General features: G+C 41.5%; 1 long non-coding RNA gene across 1 annotated transcript in view; it reads left to right on the top strand.

The window, feature by feature from the left end:
* Positions 1 to 18,353, top strand: part of LOC125883046 (uncharacterized) — a 132,379-nt gene extending 114,026 nt beyond the window's left edge. Inside the window, exon 3 of the long non-coding RNA XR_007448447.1 lies at positions 18,259 to 18,353. This is a non-coding gene — a long non-coding RNA (uncharacterized LOC125883046). The remainder of the gene's footprint in view (positions 1 to 18,258) is intronic.
* Positions 18,354 to 22,209: the final 3,856 nt, after the last annotated feature.

The raw sequence follows: 22,209 nt of genomic DNA, 5'->3' as shown, positions 1-22,209 counted from the left end.
GTGTGGTCTGGATTAATTACCAACTGGCGGATGGCTCTCCATAAGACTTGCTGCTTGTTATATTAAATATATTTAGTGTATGTTTTCAGTATCATGCATATACAAACAATACCAGGAATACTATTCTATGACATCTGCTGAAACATAAATCCATGCATTTTTGTTGTTGTTTTATTTTCACTTTTTCTTTTTCTTTCTTTTTTACTGAATACAAATAATAATAACAAAACTAATCATTTCTATTATCTTCCTCCATTGTCTAAAACAAGCCAAAAGAACTTGCGAACCGGCGTTGGCTAATGTCTGTGGAGAAGTGTTTTGCCTCCAGCTAAATCCCACCCACCAAAAACATCACTGTTTTTACTGTTCACTAAATGTACTGTAAAGGGGTCTGTAGGGCTGCTACAAAGTCCCTTCTTCACGCCACTTTTACATTTTTACACAAAACCAAACAATGGCAGCATCATGCCGAACCAGTGTGGGATTTTAGTTAGCATGCACGCATTGTGGAATCAGAAGAGGCATGACAGGTGTGACATATAACACAACAGTGTTGTCCTATGGGGGGGCATATAACATTTGCGTCAGTAGAGCTTTCTAAACAATAACAATGGCATTACTATAGCTATAACAATCATTTACCATCCCTGTTATCTGGTGGCTGATCTCGTCTTCTGCTCAGTGGGTAAGGAGCTCCAGGACCTCATTGTTTTCCCAATCTGTGGACATTTTCGGCTGCCGTTCCTCCTCTTTGAGTTTGCCGCTAACTGCTAACAGCTACTTTCAAAATCTCCCGCAGTGAGTTGCATAGTCACACCTGTGCTTCCCATGATCCCACATTGTATGCACTGTTACTACCTCCAATGCCAGCTTACAGGTGAGACCACTCTGTCCCCCCCATTCTACGATTGTTCTTTTTATACGAAACAGCGAGGTGAAATAATGATGTGAAATTCCCGCCTTGAAGAGGCAGAGTGAAAGGCCGAAACGCTGATTGTGAGACTCAAAATGAGAGTCCACAAACCAAGGGGTGACATCACAGTAGCTACATCCGTTATTTTCTTACAGTCTATGCATGATTCGTCAGTCTGTCTTCTTTTCACCAGAATACCGTGTTTACTGGACATCTGGATAGAAATTTTTCACATGGGACAGCTCCACATTATGTGTAAGGCATTTTACAGGGGACTATTTCAGCAACTAACATCACATGGAGCATACAATTGACTTTGTGTCTCTCTTCCCAATGGATTCTAATATTCCATTGCCATTACATCATCAGGGCCTCATTGTTATGGCGCCCACTTTTCAACAATTGAATCATATTTCCACCAACTTTTCATCCTGCCTGCCTGTCCTGTTTCACTTGGAAATGCGTCATGATATGGAAGCTAGATATGCTCAAAATGCTGTTTGATCTGGACAGAGGACATATTGGACATATTTAATTGGACAGATTGGATGTACAGATGTCACCATACTGGTGCTGTTGCCTCCATTCTACACAACAGATTGTCCAAAAGAATTAGCCATAAGCATACCAGCAAAAAAAATATAATAAAGCATAGAAAAACAGCAACAAAATAAATAAAAAAAATAAGATAAAACAAAGCAAAATGTGTAACCCAAGAATGCGGCAGATGAAGGGCACCCTCACCAGCTGAGCCACCATGAGTGTTTACCCACGCACGTCATTCAAACGACAGAGGGGTTGATTTCCACCCAGCCTGACCTCTCCCCAGTGCCAACGGTCCTCTGTGCACCCATTACCGAGCAGACTTAGTAAATTGAACTAATCATCTTTGATTAAGTACAGACTCCGGGCTTGTGATACAGCAAAGACAAAGGTCATTCTTCATAATGCGATATGACATCGCAGCTTGAATTGTCGAGGCAGTGTGCCGTGGCAGCGCTTGTGCATGCACATAGCACGGGGTTAGGAGGGGAGCAGGGACAGTAATTGCACATCATTCATTTAGATGGATGTGAATACGGCCTGACTGTATAATGTGAATGCTTACTGGAAAGTTAGCACCATATTATTAGAGTAAATGTGCTCAGACTTTCCAAAGGCCAAAATACGACAGCCGTGAAGTTTGGGCTTGAGTGAGCCATCATCTGGCTGAACGGATTCATCCTGTAAGAATCACATTTGTCAGATTGCAACATGTTATAAGCAGTCAAGGATGCAAGGAGAGTTTGGGTTACTTTGAAAGTTAGCATCTGTGGACAGTCTTATCTCAGGAGTAATAACTCATGCCTAAAACTTCTTCTTTAGTTTGGCAGTGAAACTGAGAAAAATCCTCAAAAGATTGTTGTGATTTCTCTGCAGTATCAATATTCAACGGGTTTGTTTTAAAGACAAAGAGAGAGGATAACTCCACCTCATTAAAACAATTTCTATCTCTTATATGTGCTGAGGTGATGTGCTGCTTCACTTTCATCACCAGCCATCGTTAAAGCACAACGAAGCCTGGAGTTTCCCGTCCCCTAAGTGCTTGTGACTCGAGGAAACACTGCAGTGAGACGCAGACACCTAGCTGACAAGAAAAATATCTGCATCCCCGTACTGAGGGCCAGCGTCTTACCACTATCAACTGTGTTTGCAACAAGGTGTCAAGGCTTTGCAGTTTCATCGTCAGGCATAGTTTCACATGAATATGCAAAGAGTTGGGACTGCCAAGCTGCCGAAAGCTGGAGGAGAGCAGCACTGATACAGCAGAGCCCATCGCTATTGTGGAGATCTAAGCTTCTTCTACTGGAAGGACACGTGATTTATATTTACACCAAGGCGAGTGCTCTGCAGCTTACAAATAGTGTTCAAAGAAATTCTGCCATTTACTGCCTTCTTGCTGTGAGTTTGCTCTGTCCAGTGTCCTTTCTAACTTAATGATAAATCCATTTGATAACAGGGCTCCGTAGAGGCATGACTGTGCCTGACAAATGTCATTTTTACAAAAATCATCTTTAACACATTGATTTTTTAACTGTGTTTGGAGATGCTCAGGGAACAGTGGTTTACAAAATTCATTTTATGTTGCAGTACAGATGCAGGAGGAGTTTTTTTTTTCTTTTCTCTAACAATGATGAAACAATTTACTTAAGTCAATATCAGATTACAAAAACAATTACCACATTTGTTTTTCCACAATATTGTTAAATGACTTATAATCCATTTACGTCTTTGGGCATTCATTTCACAAACAAGAAGTAGCTCATTCAAGCTTCAATTTGTGCGCTTCTAGACCCAAATGTTTGCAAAGCTACTTACCAGCACTTCTCTGCAGGGAATGCAAAGCTCGTCTTGTTTATAAGAGAGGGAGAAATATAATTTGAATAAGCTTTTAATCTGTGGAGAGATGATCCAAAGGACTCAGCTGCTGCTGCTTCCCATTTCAGGACACAATCTCCTTACAATGATGGGACTCTATTATCATTCTGTGGCACATACACCAGTGAACAAGAGCAAATCATCTAACAAGGAGAATGAAGACAGTGGGAGAGAAGGTGAACCTACAGTACTGTTCACTTTTTGAACTGCTCCGAGGAGACAGGAAGTTAATCTATATAATATTATTGTCTCTTAGCTGACATTACTTTGTCTTGATTAAAATATCATAGTTGACTTTCCTTTCTGGTCACACCATGGCTAGCACAGAGCGGTGATTCCCATTCAAGGGTACTTGTTTTCCAGGGTAGTACGGGGTGCTGTAGCAGCCACGGGGTACATGAGCTCTATATGCAGATATCTGCACATGTATGCAGAATTTGTAGGCAATAGGACAAGATTTTGGTGTCAAAAGCATTTGGTTTTTGTTTGTAGTCCAAGTACTATTGACCAAACACATTAGAGCGTCAGGTAAACAGTCTGTGTGGAGAGCAAAAGAGGTGGAACGCAATGGCTGAAATGCAGTTTCAGAACCAACTGGCTATTGTCTGATTACAATGTAGCTTTATATTAGCTTCTTTTAAAAAATGGAAAAAAAAAAAAAGGGTCTGCATTCATATGCAAATATCTTTTTGCAAAGATCAGCCAAAATGACAGGTGCTTGGAAGAGGAAGTTTTGGCCCAGATGTCTGCTGGCTACACTGGAACCCCTGAAGTAGTGGCTGTTGCCCCTAGAGGCTTATTGTTTTCAGAATAATAGCTTGGATTTTGAGATTCATCTGCATGTTTGCAGAGTCTGTAGGCAATGGGACAAGATTCTGTATTGTTAGCATTCTGGTTTCCATCTGTAGTCCGAGTAGTACTGATCATTCACAATTGAGTGAGCTTTGGTTGCCTGATGGTAAACAACAGTCTGTACGGAGAATTAGAGAGGCAGAACACAATTGGCTGAAATACAATCTCAGAATCCATCAACCTTACAATCCAACAATGATCTAACCTGTAATCTTCTATTCACAAATAAAACATGAGCTTGGTAGATTCTCCGGGGAAGCCCTCTCCCCTCGCCCCGCAGTTAGGGACCGTTCTACACGGTACCGCTGTCGGCAGGGTGGAAATAACTCAAAGTGTAGAGTAGACGGAGCGGGTTAAGCGGCCGACCTCCGGGGAAGCCCTCTTGCCTCTCCCCGCAGTTAGGGACCGTTCTCCAAGGTACCGCTGCTTCTCTTCTCAGTTTCTTTTCTGAAGTACACAGTAAACTCCATAGTTTTGAAAGAAAATAGTGTGGGTGTGCGCAGGTGCAAAGATGCATTCTGGGTGGGGCATGAGAGACCGGAGCGAAATTGGAGTGAGAGATAAGGCTCCGCTCCACCTTTTTAAAAAAATAGCCGCTCCTTGCTCAACACAAAATCCTCCCGCTCCGCTCCAGCTCCGCTCCGCTCATATGCTCTGCACTTTGCTAAGAAAACTCTTCTAGAGGGGAAAATCTTGATTTTGATTTGCCGGCAACAGAACCCCTGAAGTATAGACCCTTCTAGGCCTGACGTCACAATGACGTCAGTTTGTTAGCTGGAGGCAAAACACGACTTGCCACCACAGGGCTGTAGGCTACACAGGAGTCTTAAAATGTTGTCTTGTTGTGTCATGGGGTGCTAGAATAGAAGGAGCTGGATGGAGGCGATCATCAAAATGCTCGCATGTGCAGCGCACACTTGATATCAGGTTAAGGAAAAAGTATTTACTGTTGTAGGGATGAATAACATTATGTGTATTATGGGTTATCATGTCCACCTCATCAGAAATTGGGGAGGTATTATGAGGAATATTGGATTTCTCCGTAACGCTAACTTTTTAGCAGATGACTCCACTCGGTGCTCTGCTGTTTTGTCTCCACTGGCAGAGTCCCCAGGTTGCACTTGTCACTATACGAACTGTACATTCTGACAGTGCTCTGAATTTACAAACGGTCCAGCTTGTGCCAGAGTGTGCTCCAGCACCTGGAATGAGTATTTCTAAATGCACCACTTGCATCATCTTCGTCCACTGTCTAAAACAAGTCAACAGAACTTGATAGCTATCGCTAGCTAATGTCTGAGGAGAACTGTTTTGCCTCCAGCTAAGCCCCGCCCACCAAAAAAAGTCATACTGTTTACCAACAATCAAAGGGTCTGTACATGACTTTAACGCAACGTCACTCACTGCCGGTCACAACGGCCACACCCCTTTTAGGTGAAAGTTTTTAACTCGACCCGGGAGAGACGCTAGGAGTTCATAATGCCGAAAAGTTGCTGCGTTGTTCACTGCACAGCAAACAATAAAAAAAAAAAATAGCATTGCGATTTTCTTTGCTCCCAGATAGAGTGAAGAATGGGGAAAGAAGAAATCTGTGGCTCACAGCCATCAAATGACAGGGTAAAGACGGAAAGCTGTGGGATCCAGCCAGTCACTACACTGTCTGTGGCAGGTTAGTTGGCTAACGTTAACTAGCTAGCTAAAGTCGGTTGATCTCTACAATAACATATTCAAAGCCAAGAAGTAATAATAATTCTAATGAATGTTAAGTAATGAATCGACAGGACATGAATTGAATGAATGAATTGACAGGACAGTGAACATAAACCAAGAAATAGCCCTTGCAACAAAATGGTTAGCTATAGTAATGTAGCTAGCTAAATGTTAGCCTCAACTTAGACTCGATGACTGTTGTTTTGATGACTTATACAGTAATGGACATTGCCATTATAATAATAATTGTCATAATCATAACATAATAGTCATGGAGTCTCAGTTGAGGTTAGCTAACTTAGTAGCTAACAGCTTGAAGTGTAATTTACCTGGTCATTTTCACTTTCTCGTTGTACCTGAAGGCATTCAGGACCTCTTAAACTCTCTCTGTAGCATATAGCCTGACTGGCCATTTCATCCGAAGGGGAAGGACTCAACTGATTTGTTTTTACTTAAACTTTATGTGTGTGAAGAGCTCTGATTTTGAATTTATCGCCGGTCAAAATCCCATGTTTCTATCACCTATGACGTCACCGGGGTGCAACCCGTTGTAGTCCGTTGTAGTCCTGTTGAAGTCATGTGGCCTTTTTACCCAGAGGCTAACAGTTGACATAGTTAGCTAAAAGCAGCAATGGATTAACAGTAGTAATAGCTGAATTACTTAGCCAACAATGATGGATAAATGATTTAAATAGTGAGCTTAATCTGGCAGGTCTTTGACAAAGAAGGTTGTGAACCACTTTGCTAGAAGACTTAATATTTCAAACAATACATGAAACATAAACAGTGATGTTGAAGACAGCTGTCATGAGGGGCAGTTTGTTCTTTGACAAGGAGTGAAGTATTGTGAGTTTTTGAAAAGAGGATGTTTGAGATGCCCATTTCTTTCATTAGCTTCCATTGTTGTGACAGTCTGGAGATAAATTGGCTGAAATAGCTGAGTCATGTAGATATGGCGTTTGAGGACAGACTGCTCTTGGCTAATTACCGCTCTAAAAGACAACAAAACAACTCTTAGCGCTTGACAAATTTAGACAATAGACCATTAAGTGTACTTGAAATCACTGAGTTATCATCAAGGCTTTTTATCTGGCTGTAATTATTTTTTATTGCAAATGTTTGTGGGGGTAAAAAAAAAAAAAAAAAAAACGCTATTCATAAGCAGCCAGTGTGCAGCTGAGATTTCAGAGGGCAGAATTAAACTTGCAAATTTATATCATCTGTGATTAATGCCAATACATATTCACCACCAAAAACAAAATTAATGTTGAACCCACTCAGGGAGAAAAGATGGAAATCAGGGCAGTTCTAAAGATACTGATTGCAAAGGGGGGGAGAGAAAGGAGGTTGAAACTGAGGCTTTTCAAACACCCATTGACTGGTGTGATTCTTTAGCTGTGTTATGAGTGGAATGCTAACAACGATTACATGGATAAAGAAACACGAGGAGCTGGAGATAACACGTTATTGGTATTCCTGATCAGCGGCGGTTATGCTTCAATGTAACTTTCACATTAAGTTCTAATTGTGATGATAAGAAATGCAGAAAATGAGAATGTGGCCTAAATTCATCTCTCCTTGGGGATTAGAAAGCTGTTTCTACGACAATCTGGAGAGAAAAAAAGGTTCCTGGTGGAGGCAGAAAATACTACTAAGAAAAATCATTTTCTACAGACATGATATTCACCCTGAAGATGAGTGGGTTTTTTTTAACGGCACAGGATCTAAATAGTGAATCTGCAGAAGCCGGAATCAGAGTGACATCAGTGGGTGTGAGCAGGTATGTCAGTAGAGTTTAGTCGCTGCATTAGGTCAGGATTATTGACCACGGTGATTTACTTCAACCCGTTTAGTTTCTGGCAACGCCGGAATCCTCCTCATTTGCAGAATTTCACAGAGACGTAGTTAATGCTGAGAGGCATCCGGCCTCCCTCACTCTGCTGCTGCTTCACAGCAGCCGTCCAGCTAAGCAGCTGAGTGGAAGTGTAATTATTGTTCAGGCTATGTTCCCGATCTCAGAAAAATACCAAAGCAGATAAAACTGGCCAGGGATCATATGTGATACTGTCAGTTCTGTATATTACATGCACAGTGTAAACAGGGCACAGCATCAAGACACTCCAACTGTAATATGGCAGCAGAATATATGACATTTTGATGTGTTTTCACTAGCAACATAATGTGCTCTGTAATGAATGCAATGACTTTGTAGTCATGAGACTGCTTCTTGAATAGCTCCCTCAACAAAAGGCATTCCTTTTCTCCGCAACCAGCCAATTTCCTGTATACGAGCAGGCCCATTTGCGCTGTCGCTTCAGGTGCAGTGACTAATGCTAATAAACTCCCCTCTGCAAAGTGTGCCTCAGCTCGTGCATCAGCATTGTCTGTTTTGTATGCTGATAATTGCCTTTACAGTTAGTCCCACGTCTCCACGATGAATCATCACTTTCACCAGCACATCTCGGCTTCATGTTTACCTCAGAGATTGCATCAAGACACAGGGGCTCCTCCTCAAAGTTATAACGCCGCTCCTCTCTGTGAAGAGGCTTGGGGGTATCAGATAGTGAGCCTTACCCAGTCACATTTCATTTTGCGCCTTTCTCATCCAAACACAGCATTCATGGAGGTTTTCAAATATCCAGATTTGACTTCTAAACTTAAAAGACGAAGCAACCAGAGAAAATTATGTGAGAAAAACAATGTTTAGTCATATTGTTTGTGCATTTGCGTGTGAGCGTATGTGTGCTTTTGCAGAAGTGTGATGTTCGGATAACGACGTTAGAGCGGTAACAGTTTATAAGATGCAGCTCTCGAGATGTCGCACAGTGCGGGCTGCACATAATAAATGTGGAAATAAAACCAACAGCATCTGTGATAGTCTTCCCAGGCTTTATTTTAGGGTGTTTCGGGACCCTGTATAATAAAGGCGAGTTTAATAGGCTGCTCTGTCAGAGCGGAGCTGAGGAATGAAAAGGGTTCCTGACACCAGCTAAGCCCCTGAGAACTCCCAGCAGCAAAGGATTGTGGGCCGGGGAGCCTGTGCATAGTCCCGATGATTATCCTGTTCCTGGCGAGCTTCACGGCATGAGGAGCATGGAGTTGCTACCTCTCAATTAACATCATCACAACCACACTCAAGGGGGTTTACAAGTGCATGACTCTAGTGTGTGTGTGTGTGTCAGTATGTGTGTGTGTAGGGGATAAAAATGGCCAAGGGTTGCCAGACAGATTTTTTTCCCCCATAAAGCCATCATGCTGTGCCTGTGGCCTCCATGTCGCCCCAGCCAATTAAAAATCAATTAATCAGCTCAAAGTCTTTGGGCCTGCTAATGGACTATGTGTGCTTGGATTGATAAGGCTCGTCGCTGGTGTTGATGCTCTTACGCCTCCATCAGCACTATATTTCAACAAAAGCTGTGTTTTTAATCTGACAGATCTGGAGCTGACGGATGGCGATTTGTTCAGGGTCATAAGTTAATTATCTTGCACCTGCTGCTTCGTTCCCAAAGAAATTTGGGGGAATTTCAAATATGAATTTTGCTTTACATTTAAAGGAGATTCTGAGACATTAGCCCCGCTTATAAAAACTGCAAAAGCAACCATTTGCAGTTTTACTGTTTATTTCGAGAGGGACCCAGCTGCAGACATGATGGCGGATGTGGCGGATATATCCAATCCATACCAGAAGTCCATACTGGAAGTTGGTCTGTGTGTGTATTATTCGCCGAGGAAGAAGACAACGGAGAAGACAAAGAGAAGAATGCGAACAATACACTCACAACTAAGAGAAAGAGCGGTAAGGGAACGAGTCTTTTAATTATTAGAATTCGACAACTTTATTGTCATTGTACATTGTACAACGAAATTCTGTTCGGCACTTAGCACTAGCAGTAATAGCTAGTAGCTAGCACTAGCATAGAGTACCAAGCCACTGCGTTTATACGCGCCGTCATCTTCATTTTCTTTTAACACGTGTGTTATGTTCTCTAAGATGCAATTCTACGTATTGAATCATTAGGGGGATGTCTATGTGGGGAATCTCGGTATGCACAAATTACTGCCACCAGATGATGGGTTTAGCTACATTTACTGTGTAAAAACGAGGGCATGATTGGTATTAATTTAACGTTAGCTGCTCAAGGTCTGTTGTGCTCCCTTTCATCAATGTCTGTGTGTAAACAGTGTTGATGTTGGTCAGAGACTATTACTGCCCTCGCTTGATGTGTTGGTTAATTTAGATGTGTAGTTTGCAGCAGGGTTAATATGTGTTCCTCTGCTTTTTGGTGTGTTGTGGTGTAAAACATCTGTGCACACACTCACTGCACACAAGCCATTTTTTTTCCAGTTTTTGGTTCACCTGGTCTCCTTGTGTATTAATGCTTGTATAACCTCAACCCTGTACTGCTCAATCAGGTTCTATACATCTTTTTTCCCCGGAGATATTCTATAAATAGTAATGAGAGTCATCTCATGTGGTATACAACATGAGCAACCCCTGAGGGTTAACAGAGTCAGATAAATAACGTATACATAGCCCCGGGTGTCTGTAAAAAATACATTTATATATTTATTTATATTAGTGCAGAGCACTAATACACATACACATGTGGATACATAAATATCTGTAATGCCTCCTCTACCATGAGTCCTTTAGATCGGTAAAATATGGTTGATGTTCAGTATGTTTTCCAGCTATCAATGTTGATTGACTTCTCCTTTTTTCAGATGCACCCCTCTATTTTGAGTGACTAAGTCAGTCTGGGGCACACAACCCTTTCACCATCCGAGTGTGGCTGTCCTCTCTGCCCCAAATTTAAAACCAAAAATGAGAGCGCGATCCAGAGGCACCTGAAAAACCATACGGAAAATGCAGTTCATTTCCATGGTATGCTGATGAGAAGTATCTGTTTGAGATCATGTACTTCTACATGTAACAGTAATGTTTAATGATATTTGTTTGGGACAAAACAAGACATTTTAGGCTGCATCTTGGGATCTTGGGATTTGTGGAACAGTGGTTGACATTTTATACCATTTTCTTACATTTTATAGACCAAACAAATAAATTATTTTACTGTTTTTCCAAAATTTTCTTTGTTTTTTTTCTACTTTTGAGATTGATATGGATATCTGGAATAAAAACTTGTTCACAAAAAAAGAGAACTCCAAGTCTACTTCTTTATATTGCCAGTACAATAGTGTAATATTGTGTTTACATGTGTTCCTGAAATATGATAGAATACATCTGACAATATGACAATGTAATTATAACGTTTATTTAATAGTTGAATAGTTACAATTAACCATACTGATGTAAGAGTAAGTATGAAATTTGTTGTGTCCATGGTTTTCAGTTGCTTTGAATGACCTGATAGTAATCTGCATGTTGCAACTGTAGCCCAATAAAGTGCTCACTTTATTTAATCTTTGTTAAAAATTAATCCAACTAAAATGTATGTGTTTGCTGATTTTCTGCAATATTTGTAGGTTTAACTTGTTAAGGTCAATGTTATTCCAAACAAAACATGATTGTATTTAAAATTGTTGAAGTAATTGTATTATTAATATTAATATTAATTATTATTTATTTTATAAGATATACACATATATATATGTATATATATAATTGTTGACTGCTTCAAACTTTGTAAATGTATTGCTAAAATAAATAATATAAAACCAACTTCTGGGGAAAAACCAAAACAAAAAACTGACTTCCGGTATGGACTTCTGGTATGTATGCAACTTCCGGTATGGACTTCCAGTATTGTAGACACGAAGAAGATTAACTTCCGGTATGGACTTCCGGTATGGATTGGATATATGGCAGCACCCTTGTCCGCCATCTTGTCTGCAGCTGGGTACTCTTGTTTATTTCATTTACTAATTCTTGACCTGGAATAGTAAGGACCCAATCAGAGAATTTTTTTTTTAAGTGCCTTTTTTTGTTAAAACGTGCCCTGATCAGATGAGCACTTGTCGCACCTTGCTGCCTCTTTTTTTTCATTGTCGCTTGGCAACCACCAAATCACCTGTCCTTTGTTTTTAACAGCTAGTCTGCTGTGAGGTAAACTTACAGATCTGTACCTTAAAATCTGCATAAAAATGGACAGGCGAAGTGCACTTGCTCTGGTGCTGATTGAGGGTGAGATGCTGTTCCGAAGGAGTACCAAGGTCACAGGGAAACAGTGGGTACATGAGACCTTCACAGGGAGGACCACCAGCTGGTCCAGGAGCTTCGCCTGGATAATAGTTGGTTCAAGGCTTATTTTAGTGATGAGTCGTTGACAGTTTGACAATGCCTCTATTGCACAATGGGAAAAAAGCCAGTAACATAGGGCGCTTTTTCTGCTCTAAGTTAGAATTCATTTGATTCATGGTGCTCACAACACTACTGCAAGGACACAAGGTGCACAGAACAGAAAAACGAGAGGCACAAAGCAACGCAGAAGTATTGAGTAAAACACTTAATTCTCATGGACATCCATAACAAAAAGCCAACCCAGGCTGCTAAAACTGTGTGATCGGGACCTTACTTCCAAGAGTCTCTGCTGGTTGCCTGACAACTGGCTAAAATTTAACAATAAGCCACGAGAGGCAGTGGTTTACAAAGAATTCGAGCCTTTCCCAGCTGACCCAGAGCCGGTCATGGCGCACCATCAAGGCAGAAATACACCCACTGGGAGCTGTTCAGCACCGCGGAAAGCTCCCCACACAACCAGGACTCCAGAGTTAATAACAGGAGACTATGGCGTTTCACTCTCTCCTCTCTATGACACTTGTATCTCGACCAGTAGCCTACTTTTGTTGCGTTGCTGATCCTCTGTACACAAATACAGTATAGCCTAGTATAATCACATATTGGAACAACGGGACGTCGGACTAATGAGAGGTCGGAACAATGAGAGGTCGGAACAATGCTACGGCACCGATATCGACAACATAGCTACAGAAAACTGAACATACTTGGCTACAAATAAAATACATGCAAGTGAGCTTAAGTTACTTTATTAACTTGCTCATTGGTATAGTTTGTCTGCTTTGGATGGCGGATTTGGTGGCAGCAATGGCAGGTATTTCTTCAACAAAGCGACAGGGTATATAAATCCTGATAGGCTCTCTTTGTTGCTTTAGTGGCATCTTTGAGTTTTTTTGTGGATTCATTGAATGACAGTGTTGTGTCCTTCTGACCGTTCGCATCCTGGCCGATAATAAATGTTTCAGGCTTCAGCTGGATGTTGCCCATTTTAGTTCTATGACGATAGGTGACTGATTAGCCCAGTAATACTGAAATTGTGATGCAGTCATAGCTATGTATTTATAGAGTATTTTTTAGCCAAACATAACTAAAGCACTGGAACTATCTGGTTTATAACAGCATTTTTACACTTCAGTTTTTGGACAAGTTAAATAAACAAGATATAGCATGTTAATCAGTGAAGTTCTGGGGGGCGGATTTGTAACCTTTAATAAGACCAAGCTGGCTGTTTCCATCTGTTTCCCAAGCTTTATGTTAAGCTAAGCTAATGAGCGACTGGCTGTAGCTACATACTTAGGCTCAATCCCATAACAACTCTTGCCCCTATCACTTAGCCCGTATCCCTCCATTTTGAGCGTTCACAGCTAGGGTTATAGTGTTCCAATTGTCGTTAGGATTTTTTGTTGGGATAGAGGGGTAGGGTGAAGTGTTAGGGCTACATGGCTGTCCAAACGAAGGCTTTTCAGAGGCACACTCCCAACAGAGTGTTATGAGAATGCATCATGGCTACAGAAGCAACAAAAGACACCTACAAATGTATTTTCTCTATTAAAAAATTGTATTACCTTATGTCGTTTCAATGTATTATGGTCCTTTTTCTGTAAAACAAAAAAAAAAAAAAACGCTGCTAGTTTGCTGCTGACTTGGTAGCTGACTAGCTAGCTAGCTAACATTACATTGTTTTTGCTAATTTATGCATTACAGTCCCCCATTTCCCTGTCATATTTCCCTCCTTTGATGGCATATGGCCTGAAATTTAACTAAAGTCCAGCAGCGATCAGTGTAGGGTAGGAGCACAGGTTGCTAACATTAGCCTACAGAGCACTGGTAATGGCCTGGTAATGACACAGTGTTCTTTTCTTTTATTTGATGATTTGTTTGATTGATTGATTGGTTGATTGAAAGCGTGAAACTTAAGTTGTGAACGTATTGCGTGCATCTGTGCTACTCTGTCTTCATCGGATAATTGGCACATATTGTGATAATGGCACCATTACCATAGTCGCATTTTTTTACGTACACGACATAAATTACTACAGATGCCATATCAAAGATCTTGAGGGGTTGCCTACAGACATGAGAGTGATATAAATCTTTCTAACACTTGCACCCAAGTGGCCGGTTATTGCAGGGTTAAGTGTTATTTTTTTGTTTACCATATCATTTCTTCAATTACTGCTTGTTTGTTTTGTCCTCCACAATGAAAACAGAATATTTTTTCTACATTACTATTTCAATTTTTACCATTACGATTTGATTTTTATCAATTCCAGTCCATCGTCCTCCGTCCGTGAGAGCTGCTGTCTCCTCTTTATCATTTCATATAGAATTATCTTCCTTGATCCAATACATCCTTCTCTCCGGCTGCCTATTTTTGCCCCATCTCTATCCATCAGCTTCTCCTGTTTCCTCCTGCAGCTCTATGTTCAGCTCTCTAGCCTCAGGTCCAAGCCTCCCTTCCTCCCGAGGTCAGACCTGTGATGGACATGCTGGCCGATACTGACAGTGACCGACAGTGCTGCGAGGCTGCCGGCGTCAATTCCCTTGACAGTACACAGGATCTTATCAGGGGTGGGAGAGAAGAGTCGAGTAGAGGAGACTCATTCTCTTCTCTGTGCCTCCACAGATGACGCAGAGTTTGTGGGTGACAACACTGTGTCACCTGTAGAAAGGCAAATCAGCCTCTATCACCACCACGTTGTCACCTCCAAGACACTGTCACCCCCGCACCCAAGTTGATCAAATGTGTCACTGCCACTCAGTCACACACATGCAGCGACATACAGAGGCAAGAAAACATACGCGCACCATCCCAAACAAACACCTGGCAGGTCTGAGTGACAGCAGCATACACGAACACGGCAGACACAGTAGAGTGACAGAGATGCTCCTTTCCACAACAATGCAATTAAAAGCTACGATAATTGCCTTCAAGAAGTGGGCGAAGCCGTTTTGCTGTCAGGGGGTTGAAGGATTTACGACGGCATTGTGAAGGCTCCTTCTCGATGATGTAAAATCAAATTTTTCACCTCTACAGTAGTCACTAGAACTCCCTCGGCTTCCTCTCCACTCCCTTTTTATGCATATTGGAAAATGGATTCATTGTGCTGTGCACTCTGGCACCCCCTTTTTTTCATTATCATCTTTAACAACTGTCTGTGGCATGTTTACAAGGCCGCTCATTTGAAATCATGGCATCAGTTTTCCTCTTCTCCCTGCAGCGCCTGTGGAGCTGCTCACAGCAGAGGATCTCTACCCCCTGGTGGTCAGTATGAGGAGTGCACCTTAGATGTTACTGTAACAGTGCTGCCTCAACGGCAGGAAAAAGCTTGGTTGTGCACCACTGAGTACTTTGACTCATTTTCATATGAATGATATGGTTTCTGGAGTTCCCTTTTCAGCTTCATCAAACGCATGCTGAGTAATGGTAATCCGAAATAGCAAAACATCCCAAAAAGCACCTTAATTGCAAAGAGTATGTGAAATTGGGTTTGAGGGCTTAAGTCACTGGTGTGTAGTGAATCCATGCATGTGTTGGCGAGATTACTTATTGTGCAGCCTGATCATACATATGCAAATGATCTCTCATGATCCCAGAGCATTGAAAGAATTACAGCTAGCATCCGTCACACTGAGAGACTCTATACTGGCCCATATAATCACTCAGTTGAATTGAGGGCAAGTGGAAAAGAAAGGAAGTGTTTCTCTTTCTCTCCACATCACCATTCAAAGACCAGAGAGGGAGAAAGCGCCAATGTACTGCTGCTCACAGATGCTTTAGAATCATTTTCAAAGACCTTTTCTTACCAAACACACCCTCCCTCTGTGTAGTGATCGGGTACAGCTTTTTTGGTAAATATTTGATAGTGTGGCCTTGTGTCTTTGAGACATGGAGAACGTCCGCGAGGAGTTGTTTTTTAGGTCAGCTCCAAGACCGCTCCTCTTCTTCTTCTCCCTCCTGCTTACTCGCTACCGGTGTAAACTGCAAAGGACAGGATTTGATAGGCGGAGGAGATTTGTTTGAAATTTGCCCCAGTTCAGAGGAAAAGGCATCAAGCATGTGTGTGTAAGTGTGTCAGGAGATAACGGAGGAGGCCCCCTGCCTCTCGCTTTCCTCCCGCAGTGTACACAACACATTCAGGGCTTTCATCCGTGTTAAACAATGCGCCACCTTCTGTGAGGGAGCAGGGGAGCAGAGATAACCCAGAGATGGCTCAAGAAATGGTGTTTGTTGATTCGGATTGGGGAGTAAACAGTTATGAAAATGCTGTCCAAAACTGCAATATGGTAGCCTGTATTGAACTGCTGTGATATCATGCCAGTGTGTTTGTATCCTGTGTTAATAAATGAGCCGTAAACCTATATTTACCTGCATTATTAGGTTAATTTACACACCTGCAAATACCATCATGTGGTTTAAATCCTAGATCAGATATTGAAAATAATGTCCATGTGTGCATCAAGACATGTGATTTGTGCCAAATCAATTTTACTTTGAAGGAACAGCCACACAGGGTACATGCAGTGGCATCCCTAGAAATTTGTACTTCTTTTTAGGTGTGATCAGATGGAACTAATGAAAATCTTGGGCACACCAAAACCAAAATTCATAGCTGAACTTCAGGGATTCGATTAAGTCTAATTAGTGTTATTTAACTATACATTTAAGGCAAATTATTGCCTTTAAATAGGTTGGTTGCCCTTTTCCCTAAAAAGACAAATATAAAGCTTTAATTTGAAGGAGTACATTGATTGCAAGGAGCAAAACATTTATTGGAAACAAGCCTTCTCAAGTTTAGAGGAAACTCATGGGTATGCATTGAATTCAGTTTCATTCAGATATCTTGAGGTGAGAATTCAAGGGACCCCTTTGAGAATGGCAGTGCTTGTTGTTTCTTTGCCAAAATGAAGCCTAAAGTTGAAGCAATATTAAGCCCCTTCCCAGAAAGCTATGCCAACATTGTTGGTACCAGTGGAAGCCTTAGGTTGTATAGTTTCACAAGATCCCACCACTTTGACACTAGCTTAAAAAATGGGCTTCCCACGGCCTCTTGAATACAGTAAGGTTGGCCTCCAATTATTTTTGCCAGGAGGTGCCAGCAGGGGGGTTCAGCTATAGAGTGTGCCAGGGCTGACGTCAAAACCCGGAAGTTTAGCATCGCGCTGGTTCCCGGAAGAGAAAGTGAATGTGATTTTTGCATTGCGTTTTGGATTATGTCAGAAAATAAACTCTGTGGCTAACACAAGTTTATGATACTTACAGGTTTTGTTCAGCGAGACAATCTTTAACATATGAACACCTTTCGTACCGCATTTGAAGCTTAAATGCGATCACCAGAAGTAAAAAGCTAACGTTAGGCTTTAACAGACTACATGACTACTCCACAGTCGCATGACTCTTGACGTCACCGCCACTAAGCTTTCAACTGGTTTCGGCCGCTTTATTTTAAAAACATTGTATAATGGGAAATCAGACTGTTTAAGCTAAATAAAAAGCTGTAATGGTGGACTGCCAGCAATCTTGCCTTTTCGGGGTGATGACGTTTAATGTCCCCGACAGGGTTTGTAGTCGTATTGAGCAACTTGTTAGCAACCGCTGTTTTTACGACACCTAAAAGCTTCAAATTCACAAGTAGGGTATTTACTGACGTGTTTTATGTCGTAGAACAAAACCTGAAACTCACTTAAGCTTTTGTTAACCACAGACCTTATTTGAGGCATTTTACTAAAATCCCATTCAAAAAACGTATTGACTTTTAGACGAGAGAACCGGAAGTGCTAAAAGCGCTAACGGAGCGCACACTCTGTTGACCCCTCACTAAGCCCTGCCCCTTTGAGATGGTCCGTCAGTGTGTCCGAACTAGCATGGTGCCCACACTGTAAGAAAATGCACTTCCTGAAGAAATAGCGAATTATTGGAAAAATGAAAAAGGGATTTCAGAGAGAAGCAGACAGAGGGGTCTACAAAATGTGTTTGAATGATATATCCTGGATGTAAAAATCACAGTGTAAAAGTGAACCACCACATCACTGCTGATCAAGTGACAGAAGATGATAAAAATAAAGGGAAACGTCACCAATATTCAATCAGTGGTGTGTCTTACAGATGTGTGAAGATGAGTGGTACTTCTCCCCTTGCCGCCGCCTTCATCCTGACCACTGCCGCCGGACCTCCGCCACCTGATGGGTAGAGAGCTCTGAAGTAAGCCAAACACCATTCAGCCGTACACACTGCGATGACATACAGCTGGTTGAATATTGGCAAGTTTCCCTGGTTTCTTTCACTGGTTCCTGTACAGCAGGGTGGGTCTTTTTCTTCACAACCACTGAAAAAGCAAAAGCAGCATGTGTATACATTCAGTAGGCTATATCTACAGTAGCTAGCTAGTTAACCCTACACTTCTCAAGGTTTGATTTTGGTTTTGAACCTTTAGCTTGAAATCCACTAACCTGCCTGAACATGAAGTAGATCTGAAAGGATTGCAGGAACATCTATGGTGCACAGTTGTTGTCAGACCCTCATCAAAGCTGGGCAGTGCTATGCTATGAGTGGCCAAGGAGCAGGACTTATCGAAGGGTCAGTTTCAAAGGTACCATACCTTTCCTGCCCCCCCTTGAGGCACCTCCCCCTTCTGGTATTGCAGTAGTCACACTGTCCAGAAACTTCAAATTAATGGCGAGAGAGACAGAGCGCATGTGTGTATTTGTGGGGATTGGGGAACCAGTTGGCGCCATCAGTGAGAGGTCATCGGGGACCCAGTTAATGGGAAATCGTTATGTAAATCTTATCTAATTAAAATTAGAACCGCACCAGTCAAGTCTAAGGTATGGATGGGGAGAAGGGATGTTAAATCATATTATTACTGTGCCTCATTTGCATAACCCAATTCACCGTCATGCAGTATTTCTCTTCACACTCATATCTGGTTGCATCTCTGAATAAATCCAAACAAATCACCAAGCTGTGTTATTGGGCTCGCATATAGCGGAGAGTTATTAGATGGAGCTCTGTCTCACCTTGGAGTTTAGAGTTTGCAAGTAAAGTTTATTTTTCTCTTTAAAGCTATGCCATGAGGCAGAGTGTACCGCAACAATGTGTGGCATTGTCTCCATTGATGGAAAACCACAGGGAGATTATCGAAGCTGCATTACATCGACAGGAAATCTTTGCAGGCAGAAGTGGAGATGTGAACGAGGCCTTAAGTCGCAGCCGTTGCACCTGATGACGCGTCAAATCTCCCCTCAAATTTACCTTGTAGTCAGGATTAGCCTAATAGCTCCCATGCATGAGAGCCACGATGCGGGCCTTTACTTTTAACGTCCTGATTGTTGAATCTCTGTCATCTGATTAGGAGGCTTAACTCCTTCGTTCTGATTCATGGCAAAGCTGAGCCTGTGTGGGTGTAATGTACAGTATGTGTATGTGTGTGTGTGGATGTGAGAGGGAGAGTTTTTAATGTCATCTATTTTAATGTCATGCATTCATGCATCTCCAGCTCACATGGGATTACCAGATGTACTCTCTTAGAAATAAGGGTTTCCAAAGGGTTCTCCCTGAAGGGCTGAGGATCTACCCAGAGCCATTTGCCCCTGAAGAATCTTTTTTTTTTTTTTTTTTTTTTTTTTTGAAGACAGGTTTCCTCAAGAGTTCTCAGTAAGACTTGGGGTTTCATTAAGAACCCTCTTCATCCAAACAAACCATTTCTGGAGAAAGAGCTCTTTAAGAAATGTTGAAGTCATAAGTGTTAAAAGTTCTTCACCCCCAAACATTGAAATATTTTACTCATGTTTCAGATGGTGTTTTTAAATGTAGATGTATCTGGAATCTACTTAATCAATTAATTTCACTTGTGTACAACTATAGTTGAAATCTTAAGTGTCATTTCATGCTGTAGAATATGACATAGTCTGCTGGAATTCTTCTTTTTTTCAGGTACTTGGTACTTGGCATTTTGTATTCAGCACTAAGCAGTTCCCAACCCCACTGCACCATTAAAATACTGAAGGTTGTGATAGCTCTGATTTCATGAAATCTCCACTCCCCACAAAACATGACTGTGAATCATGGGTGTTGTGGGTTGCGCAGGAACACATCAGCCCTGGCCCTTTAGAATCCTTATGAAGCCCAAGGCTGCCGAACGTGGTTCCCTTGGCCCTAGGATAACCTGATTAGTAGGAGTGAGATCTAATGTAGTCTGTAGTTGCTATTTTTAGAGCCCCCATGGGTTGGTTCTAGATGAAACCCTTGGAATATGAAAAGGTTCTCGATAGAACCCGTTGTGCCTTTTCTGGCTAAAACCCACAAAGAGAGTTCTAGGTGGAACCAATACACCATTGAATGGCTCTCTTTAGCACCTTGCATAGGGGGTTCTGGTTGGAAACTTTTACACATGGTTCTCGGTATAACTCTTCGCATTGGGTTCAAGGTAGAACTCTCTGAAAGGGTTTCAGGTCTAACCTTTATAAAAGGTTCTTGGAATCTGTGTGGAAACTTTTCCTTAGCTTTGACAAACTAAAGTGAAAATATGTGAAGCCTGGATTTTCATGTTTTCTTCCTTTTTTTTAGTTGTTGCTTGTGCTTTGTGTCATCTGTCATTTTCACAGCTATCAAGTTTGTAAAAACAGCGGCCTCCCTTGCTGCATTGGCTCAGGTGTTTGACTAATCCATATACACTTATATCTGAAAGTTTTGTTGTGCTTGGTGAGTACCTACAATGCAAGTATGAAGAGAACTGAATACAGCTTTGGAGGCTCTGTTCATTCTTATAAAAGTTGCTCAGTGGCACGTGAAGCCAAGAAGGGTCGATTTCGGTGGTGTGAAATGGCATTACCCAGATCTTCTGCACCCATAGAGCACACAAGGTAATGATTGTGGCTGAGCGGCTTGCTTCTAGTGTAGCTCTTTGCTAATTTGAATGAGGGTAAAAATTATTTAATTGTGCAGCTCCTCCAGCCTTTTTGAATGTTATCGGACTGAATGGATACAATCTTGATAGTGACATTCAAAAAAGATGTATTCATCTGTTTACACTTGCTTCTTTCGCAACATAAGGCAATGGGGAAAAGTGGGGTTTTTTTGGCCCCATGCCTCTTGTGGTGGGCCTGGAAGCTGTAATACCACATTTGGCCACAATGCAACATTAGCCTCAAACCAGGGGCTGCTCCTGGCTTGGTACCTACTCTGAAAAAAGAGTGAGAATAGTCCCTCAACATAGTGTTCTAAGAACAGTTGTTCCTAGTTCTTGCAGTTTAAACACATTAAAACGAAGGGCTCTTACAACTATGTTCTTAGAACTATGAATAAGTTCTTCCAGTCCGAAAAACAACAAACAAAATAATGATATTTGTATGAACATTTTTATTCTGATGATTTATTCTAAAAGCAACAAGCAAATACAAGGTGGTTCCCTTTGAAAAACAGGTGACACTCATCAAGCAAACCTGTCAGTTGAAAAAAAGAAATACAAAGAAGCTTATCTTGCTCTCGAGTTGACTGTCAGTAATTGAGGGAAAGCCGTTTTTCATTTTGTTTCTAAAACCTCTGGCAGTTAAAGCAAGGGTCCACCTATATTTTTCATTTGCATCACAGACACTAATGAGAAACTAATTCAAATGAGCGCCTATTGTGGTAATTTTGTTAACACTTGATAAAAATTCAATCAGTGTACACGTTGGGGACAACGTTTCAGCTTCCAAACTGGGGCATTATAGATGATGAACTAGTTTCAAGGCATTATTTTCACATTTTTCATGTGTTGTATGCCACACTGAATCTATTTTGGTAAATTAAATTCAAACACGTCATTGAGAACACAAAGGAAAAGAATCAGATCTCATGGCCACCTATCAGAGATCTCACAAAACAATATTCTGATAGTGACTCTTGGATTTCTTGAGGCATAGAAAGTCATATTTCTATCTGATTGCTCTCACAGATTTGCTCCACAGCTAAATCCATAAAGTGGCTTAACAGCTATCTGAGGAGTAGGGCCATTTCAGTTTGCTTTGAACTCCCAAACACCTGCAGCATAAGTGATCTGAAGTGATGGTTATAGAC

Source organism: Epinephelus fuscoguttatus, linkage group LG22 (assembly GCF_011397635.1).
Source record: "Epinephelus fuscoguttatus linkage group LG22, E.fuscoguttatus.final_Chr_v1".
NCBI classification, from domain to species: domain Eukaryota; kingdom Metazoa; phylum Chordata; class Actinopteri; order Perciformes; family Serranidae; genus Epinephelus; species Epinephelus fuscoguttatus.
Note: the sequence above shows the minus strand (reverse complement) of the source record. Positions and strands in the feature narration are given on the sequence as shown.